This window comes from Berghia stephanieae, chromosome 1, assembly GCF_034508935.2.
Source record: "Berghia stephanieae isolate SIO BIC M18660-M18661 chromosome 1, UCSD_Bste_1.3, whole genome shotgun sequence".
Classification (NCBI taxonomy): domain Eukaryota; kingdom Metazoa; phylum Mollusca; class Gastropoda; order Nudibranchia; family Aeolidiidae; genus Berghia; species Berghia stephanieae.
In genome coordinates, this window is record NC_088360.1 from 138,773,778 (window position 1) to 138,782,012 (window position 8,235).

Consider the following 8,235-nt stretch of genomic DNA (forward strand, 5'->3'; position numbering starts at 1 on the left):
ATCCAGAATGTCAGCAACTGAGTCCTTCCTTTTCCCGACAACTCAATCCATTTTTCCATATAACTCTCCAATCTAGTCGCAAACTGGCTAAAACGCTCCCCTTGTTCCGGTCTACTCTTCCTAAATTTTTCATTGAATCCATCATCCGTTAGATTATAACGTCTCAATAAAGCCGCTTTTACTACCCCATAATCGATGGCATCTTCATCACTCAGTCGAGTGTAGACGTCCAGTGCTTTCCCTTTGAGAAGTGCAGACAACTGGATTGCCCAATCCCTGCATTCCCAGCCGTTGACTTTAGCGTATCTCTCGAAACGGAGCAGATAGCTGTCCATATGATCCTTGTTTTCGTCAAAACATGGAAGTCGAGGACTCTTAACAGTAGGAGCATGAGTAAATGATCGAATGTCACTTGTCATACTGTCGTTGTTGGAGGAAGCCTGACACTCCGACTTTAACCTAAGCAGTTCAAGCTCTTTCTCCATCAGAGCTTCTTGTCTTTGAGCTCGTGCTCTGCTTATCTCCTCCTCTTCTTTGGCACGTTCTCTCTCCTTCTCTTTTCTCTCTTCATCTTCTTGTAACTGGGCTGTCACCCAAGCACGGAGATCTTCACCCCTTAACTCCAATTTTTCTCCAAGTTTAATTAATCTTTCCACATCCATCTCTAGGACAATTAATCAAACCAATTCAAATTCAAATAAACAAACTTCAATATGTTTATCAACACTGTTGCCGTAATTGTTACTTTCACGTAGAATAAAGTGGTACTACAAGTAACCTTATAACGATACGCGTCAATATAAATCCCTACACGGAATCAAAACAGGCAACTAATACCGATCCCTACATGGAACCCAACATTGATCTATATAGACTCAGATAATACATAGAATCAAACTACTGATTTATTACAGGTCCTCACACGGAACCAACCAAATCTTCACCCAGATTCAATTACAGAATCAACAAAATATCTTCACCCAGATTCTTACACAGAATCAATACCTTGACTTACTATATGTGCATAGAGAGTCAAAACAAATGATTTAATACAGATCCTCACACGGGACCAACACAATCTTCACCCAGATTCCTACACGGAATCAAATTACCCCAACAACCACCTTCGTTCCTTACAAAAGGGAGAGGGGGGACAATGGAGGCTTCACAGCGCGAGTACCGCTTTCGCGCTAAGTCAGTGATCCGTATCACTATGACAGATGACTGACAACGTATAACCGAACAAGTGAAAATTACCAGAATAACTTGTATTACACCTTGCGTATAATGACAGTCTTATAACCATTAAATGGATACCAATTTGCTTTAAGCTCAAAGATAGTATCTATCTCAAGTTTGAAACAACTCCCTAACCTGTCTCAACAATTGTTTGGTCGCGATGTCTCTTGAATGCACAACAATAAGAATCCCACTTCTGACACCAAATTATGTCACAAAGTGCGCACGTAAACCGTTATGCTTATGTAGCGCAGTTTGCAACCTTGTTTATGTGTGCTATATTCAAGCTACGACACCGATCAATAACCAAACACAATACGTTGATAAAGGTTTTGAAGCTAAATGAAGATATATTTTATTACAATATAACAAAGATATTATGAGATATAAAGATGAAATGATAGATGTAATAAGTATGAAATCAAATGGATGGATGACAAATTGATGGAGATGGTGTGATGATGAATATGATATGAAAGCGATATGAAAATATATAATTAAATCAATTAATTATCAATACTTTACCAAACCGCTACCACATCAGTCAATCTCACAGGTAGGTTGCAACCATCACAGTCATACAGGCAACTAATAATTAACTAACTGACTAAACACAATCCAGACGTGTAGAAGAAAGCCAAAAGAGTGTCCTTGATATTCAACAAAAACTGTAAGGTTGTTCTAATATTGTTAATTTGTCTCTTCTTGAAATTGTTCTGATTTCACAGTATTCATAAACAGATCAATTGTTTCTCAATGTTCTGATATTAAAATAAGCAAATGGTTCTTCACAGGTAACTTATAAAACAGGCAAATGTTCAGTTTCTATTAGTGTCAAGCTATGAGTGTATAGCCTAAAGTTGGCTTGTTAAAGCCCAGCCTCCAACGGCTCATTCACAGAGCCGAACAGATTATAGAAATCACAAATTAAGTCTACACAAGACTTTAATCAAACTCTACACAAGAGTTATAACACAACTTGATTCAGCTCAAACTTTGAGCACCGCAAAGTCTACACAAGACTTAAATCACACTCTACACAAGAGTTAACACAAAACGTGTTTCAGCTCGAACTTTGAGCACTACAAAGTCTACACAAGACTTTAATCTAACTCTACACAAGAGTTAAACAAATGAGCCTAAAAGACTCCGCTGTGGTTATCGCTTAGAGACTATGAGCCTAAAAGACTCCGCTGAGTGGTCTGAAGAAACTGCTCAAAACTCTGGCATTTATAGGCAAAAATCAAGCAAACGAAGCAAAATTCTACCCACACAACCGGATGTTAGTCATATCCGTAAACATCTGAAATTCCTTAAAACTCCCCCAGATTCCATAATCATGGACAACAACAACCCATCCTGATACCGGACATCCTCATATCAAGGATAAATAAATTCGTCAGCCCCATAGTTACGAGATATCAATCAAGCCATACCATAACAAAGTCACTCCCGTAGAATACAGGGATCCTACTTTGCTTATAAGTTTACGGAGAAAACAAGATTGATGCCTTTCTCACAATAACACCCACACTACGTAGTTTAATTGAAACTTCCGGGCCATAGGTGCATGATCTGATACGACCTGTATCAACAAAAGAAGGGTTGTTCCAGAGGGATTACAATAACAACAACAACTAATACTACGACGACGTACATCCTGTCGTAAACTGACGCCTACACGGAAGCGTTTCGTTACAGATACGTATACGGTTTGAATATAATACCTGAGTTGCCAGTTTGTTATTCGAGTGCCAACTTTCAAAAGCATAAATGAGTATTTAATTGAATTAATAAATCAATAAGTGAATAAATTAAAGAAACAATAATGAATAAATATATACATAAGAATGGATAAAGAGTACTTTTTGCATTTCATCTCTGGCAGTTTTTCATCTTATGCTTACTTCATTTCAGTTGGCTTGTCGTTGTTGTCGTTGTTGTTGTTGCTGTTGTTGTTGCTGTTTATGTTGTTGTTGCTGTTGTTGTTATTTTGGGGAGGGTATTTTTGTTTTTGGTTTGTTTGGGTGTTTTGGGGTTTGTATGTTTTTTTTGGTTTTTTGTTTGTTTGTTTTTTTTTTGGTTTTTTTTTTTTGGTGTTTTTTTTTTTTTTTTTGTTTGTTTGTTTGTTTTTTGTTACTTGTTTATTTGTTTTTTAGCTGCTTTGTTTTTGTTATATTCTTTTTTGTTTAGTTTAGTTGTGAGATACCTATACAGAGCCAGCCAACTTGTAGGTCATTTCCGCCCCAGTAAAAAGAGAGTTTATTTAGGGAAAGTTGTGGATCTTCTTCTTCTTCTTCTTCTTCTTCTTCTTCTTCTTCTTCTTCTTCTTCTTCTTCTTCTTCTTCTTCTTCTTCTTCTTTCCCCTCATGATGTCTTTATGGCTGAAGGTCAACTAGATGCAGGAACGCTGTGGTCTTCCCAAGCTCGTGCTGAGATCCATATCATAGAGCTTCGACTTTAGTGTGAGTCCTGTCAGGCCAAACGGTCGCCCTTTGCTCATTTATTGTACTTTGTACAGTCCTGCAAATCATGTGTGGCTTGTCAAAAACACCAAGGACTCTATGAACAAGATACTAGCACCTAACATAGTGCACAGCTGTTTGTTATTAATTGGGTTTTGTTTTGTTTTGTTTTGTTTTGTTTTTGGAGGGGGGGGTGGTCGTATTATGATTTTAAGATTAAATATTGGATCTGCATTTGCTAACATGCTAAAACAAAATCATTTTAACCTAACAGTGTAAATGAAATTTTGTGAAAATTACAGATAAATAGATAAAACAAATAGCGTCATATGTTTTACTTACTTAACGAAAAAACAACTAAATTTTACAGTGCTATTATTTGAATGTTTCCTTCTTTCTTAAAATATAGATTTGGCATTTATTTGTTATTTTAAATGTAACTTTCTTTCTTAAAGGTTGGCATTTTTCCTCCACGCTAACTGGCCATATATTTTGGGGTCAGTCTAAGAAATTGCTATTGTCCGTTTCACGCTATAGAACCCGGGATAAACTCCGGCTCCATGGGCCGAATGGTTCTGTATTATTACATTCATTCTTTCTTCAATACAAATTTGGCATTTTTCCTCCACACTAACTGACACCATAGACGTCTGTATTATTTTGGAGTCAGTCAAGACATTGCTATTGTCCGTTTCACGCTATAGAACCCGGGATAAACTCTGACTCAATGGCTCTGAAGGACTTGTATTCTTTCCTAAATACAAATTTGGCATTTTTCCTCCACACCTACTGGCCATATATTTTGGGCATGGGGTTAGATTTGCACAAACGTTGTGACATTCCTGCCCCAAAGCGGCTTAAATCAGCCTAACCGGTCTAAATCTGAAGTCAATGGCATCAATTGTCAATGACTTGTGAATGTGTGTGTGTAACTTACGTTTTATATTACTAGAGACGCCATTTTCTGAAAGAACACATTTTTAAAAACATTTTGGCCAGAAAACTCGTATTTCAAACATCGATCGATTAAAAAGACTCTCATCTTGCCAAAAACTCCCAAACCTGGGACTTCAAGGAAGTCTTCAAAGAAGTCATGGGTTGTAGAGTTTTGACAAGACGAGGGGTTATTTTAAATCAATCGATTTTTGAAGGACGCGTTTTCTGGCCAAAAACATTTTTATGTGTTTTTTTTTTTCAGAGTAAGCAATAATAAATAGACACGTAGGTTGTCCCTACTTTACTTTGCTGATCCCGAATGCTGGACATTTTCCAAGATCACTGACAAAACACTTTATTCCTTATTTTCTCCCATTTTAACCTTTAAACTTTCACCTCTTATATAGATATAGATTAATTAATAAGAATGCTTTCTTGTCGAAAATACTTTTATCTAAGATTTTTAAAATCTCATATTTTGGACTTTTTGACAAGTTGGGAGTTAAATTAATATAGATAAATCTATATATTAGGTTGATATTTTCTTATCACAAATAAGGGGGGTGGGTGGGAGTGTTTTTAAGTGAGAGGTCTGTAGATTTGTCCTTTGTCCGATATCAACACAGCATCTTTTTGTTGACTGTGTATGTAGTTGCCGACTCGTTTTGTTTATTGTTAGCGCTAAAACAGCGAAAGATAGAGAGATGATCAGTGATGTTATCGTTAGGTGCGTTGACTACGATATGAGAAAACAAATAGCTGGATTTAAATATCATACATTAACAATTAGTTGAATAAGTTTGTTTTTTTTTTTTAATGTTATGATGGATGCGGACCATGACGTAACTATGGTACTCTTTTAGTAGGCCGTGTTACGGACACATTACGAACACTTTAACATTGAAAATTCAGGATTTAATCACACACATGGCTGACGCTTGACACGGTAGACTTTATGAATATTTAAACACACAGAAATAATGAAAATGTATTTTAATGAAGCGCAGACACTAGAATATTCATGTTGTAACCAATGAAAATGACGCGTGTGTGTTAAAAAAAAAAAGAATTCAAACCTCAGAACCAATTCACAGTCGTAGAAACGAATGGATATGTTTTGTGTTCATCCAGGATTTTCTGTTTAATCGTTGATCGATTTGTGGTTCCTTTATTTGACTTGAGATAAGTAAAGATTAAGCTATAGTCCTACGTGGTAAGTAACTCACCATTGGCTTTAACCCTCTCCTCACCAACTACAGCAAAATCGTCACATTTCTTACGACACAATATATACTTTTTCTTATTCAGATTTATTTTGTACATCACTAACTTCGAAGAATGATCTGTGTTTCATTGATAAGAACATATTATTTGTTTTGTAGAGAGCTTGTTTGAGTTCAAAATACCATTTTTTCTGCTTGGTAAGCCTGTCATTTTAGGAAAATACTGAATACCATCGGTAAGGGGAGAGTTAAACGGCGTGTATTTATTCGCAGACTGGATAACCTACATTGTTATGGGCTCATTGTTGTAATGGAAATACTCTCAAACCAACGCAAAATAATATACTCAATAGGGAATGAGATTAGCGGAAGAGTAGCGTCCCTTGATTGGACGAAACCCATAGTCTGTGACGTCACCGGCATATTATATATATATATATATATATATAATATATATATATATATATATATATATATGAGAGTTGGTGGGTACGCGTAGGTACGAAAGTGCTCGATAAATATGGTTAGAGCTAATATAGAGCAGAATAAAATTTATTCTGCGGACAATATGCCAACTGAAGATGTGGATGAAAGCCACAGAAACATATGTTTTGGCCACATATAAGTGAATGATACCATTTATATATTCTATAATATTCTATATATTCTATATAGAATATATAAATGGTATCATTCACTTATATGTGGCCTAAACATATGTTTCTGTGGCTTTCATCCACATCTTCAGTTGGCATATTGTCCCAATATATATATATCGTGTTTACTTGAAAAAGGCCAAAGGCCGAAACGTCGTTTGTTTTGTGTTGTTCCCTTATAATGTTATGGGTCACATTTACTCCCTTTGTCTTTCCCTCCATTTTATTAGCTCATTTAAGCCAAGCATTCGATGATCAGACTTCTAGATAGGTGCACGTTCATATGCTTTAACAAAACAGTTAAGGGGAGATTTCCTATCAACCGGCGGTCCCGATAGCTCAGTTGGTAGAGCACTAGCTTCACACGCGCAAAGGGAACGAGATCGATCCCGGGTGCAGTCGATAATTTTTTTTCTGACTTCCCTGTCCATCCAGTAGTGATTGGGTAGCTGGGTCTGTTAGATCTGGCGAAAAATACTTTGCGATAGACTAGCGTCCTATCCTAAGGGTAGCAAGCAATTGTTATTGTCCGTTTCAGGTTATAGAAACCGGGATAAATAAATAAATAAAATAAAATAAAAAATAAATAAAATTCCCTTTATTCATCCCATAGGGGAAATTTGTCTCTCGGGTCTATTCCAAGGAAAGACTGGAAAAACCCAGGCGTCAGCCGCAGTGAAGCGCCGCAAACTGAGCTAGGGCGAGGTGATTTGCTCAAGGTCACACAACGTAGCGGGTATTCGAACTCGGTACCTTTCGGGTACGAAGCAAAGACTGTACCACTGAGCCACGCTGTCCCACACGTGGGCATATTGGATCTGAAGGACTACTTTTATCAACTAGAAAAATAAAATCGATAAGATTAAGACATAACTATGCGGCTGTGTGGTCTGTCTTGTGGTATGACACTCGCTTTCAGATCGGAAGGACCTGGGTTCGAACCTCATTCGACGCGTAGTTGAGTCCTTGGAAAAGGCTCTTTACTCACATTCTCTCGCCGTACTCAGGTGTAAAATGAGTACCGTTAACAGCGTTGTCTCTGTCGGGAAAAAATTGCAATATCGCCTAACAGGCATCATGTCTTGTTATACATGTTACGTGTTGCTGTTGGTTAGGAACCCTTTGTAAAGCGCTTTGAGCACGTTTGGTGGATATTGCGCTATATAAAAGATCAAGTTTAAAAAATAACTCAAGTAATTAATACTTTTTAGAATGTGAATGTTTGCATTATTATATCATAATTTTATTGCTTTTCCACGCTCCACTCACTCAGTAGTGGTTGAGTAGCTAGATTCATGTTAGATTGAGCGGAAAGTACTTTGTTATAGGCCATCAATGTCCTATCCAGAGGATTGCAAGGAATAATTTTGCCGTTCCGCCATAATAACAGGGATAAACAATAGCTATCGTCAACTTATAGCCTGACACTGACCTGAAAAAAATGACGTCAAAAGACAAGTCTTTGGCCACAAAAGAAAACAAATCGTGAGTTGTATTCAATAGTTCAACCAATGGAATCATTTGTTTCCTTGAGCTCTACTAACGACAACTCACTAGGCTGTCAAGCTGTACAAACCTAAAAAAAAATGACGTCAAACTGTAAGTCCTAGAGGGTTCTCGTGTCAGGCTATAGATAGTATGACGTTGACGTCACTCAGGTCTGTGTTATTGCTTTTTGCCGTCCACGTTTATGAGTAATTTTCACTAAACTGTATT

General features: G+C 37.0%; 1 protein-coding gene across 1 annotated transcript in view; it reads left to right on the forward strand.

Annotated features, from left to right (window-relative positions):
- The first annotated feature begins 5,267 nt into the window (after positions 1-5,267).
- LOC144963346 (uncharacterized) overlaps positions 5,268-8,235 on the forward strand; it is a 31,614-nt gene continuing 28,646 nt past the window's right edge. The window contains exon 1 of the mRNA XM_078897293.1: positions 5,268-5,853. The gene's annotated coding sequence lies outside the window, so the exon portion shown is untranslated. The remainder of the gene's footprint in view (positions 5,854-8,235) is intronic.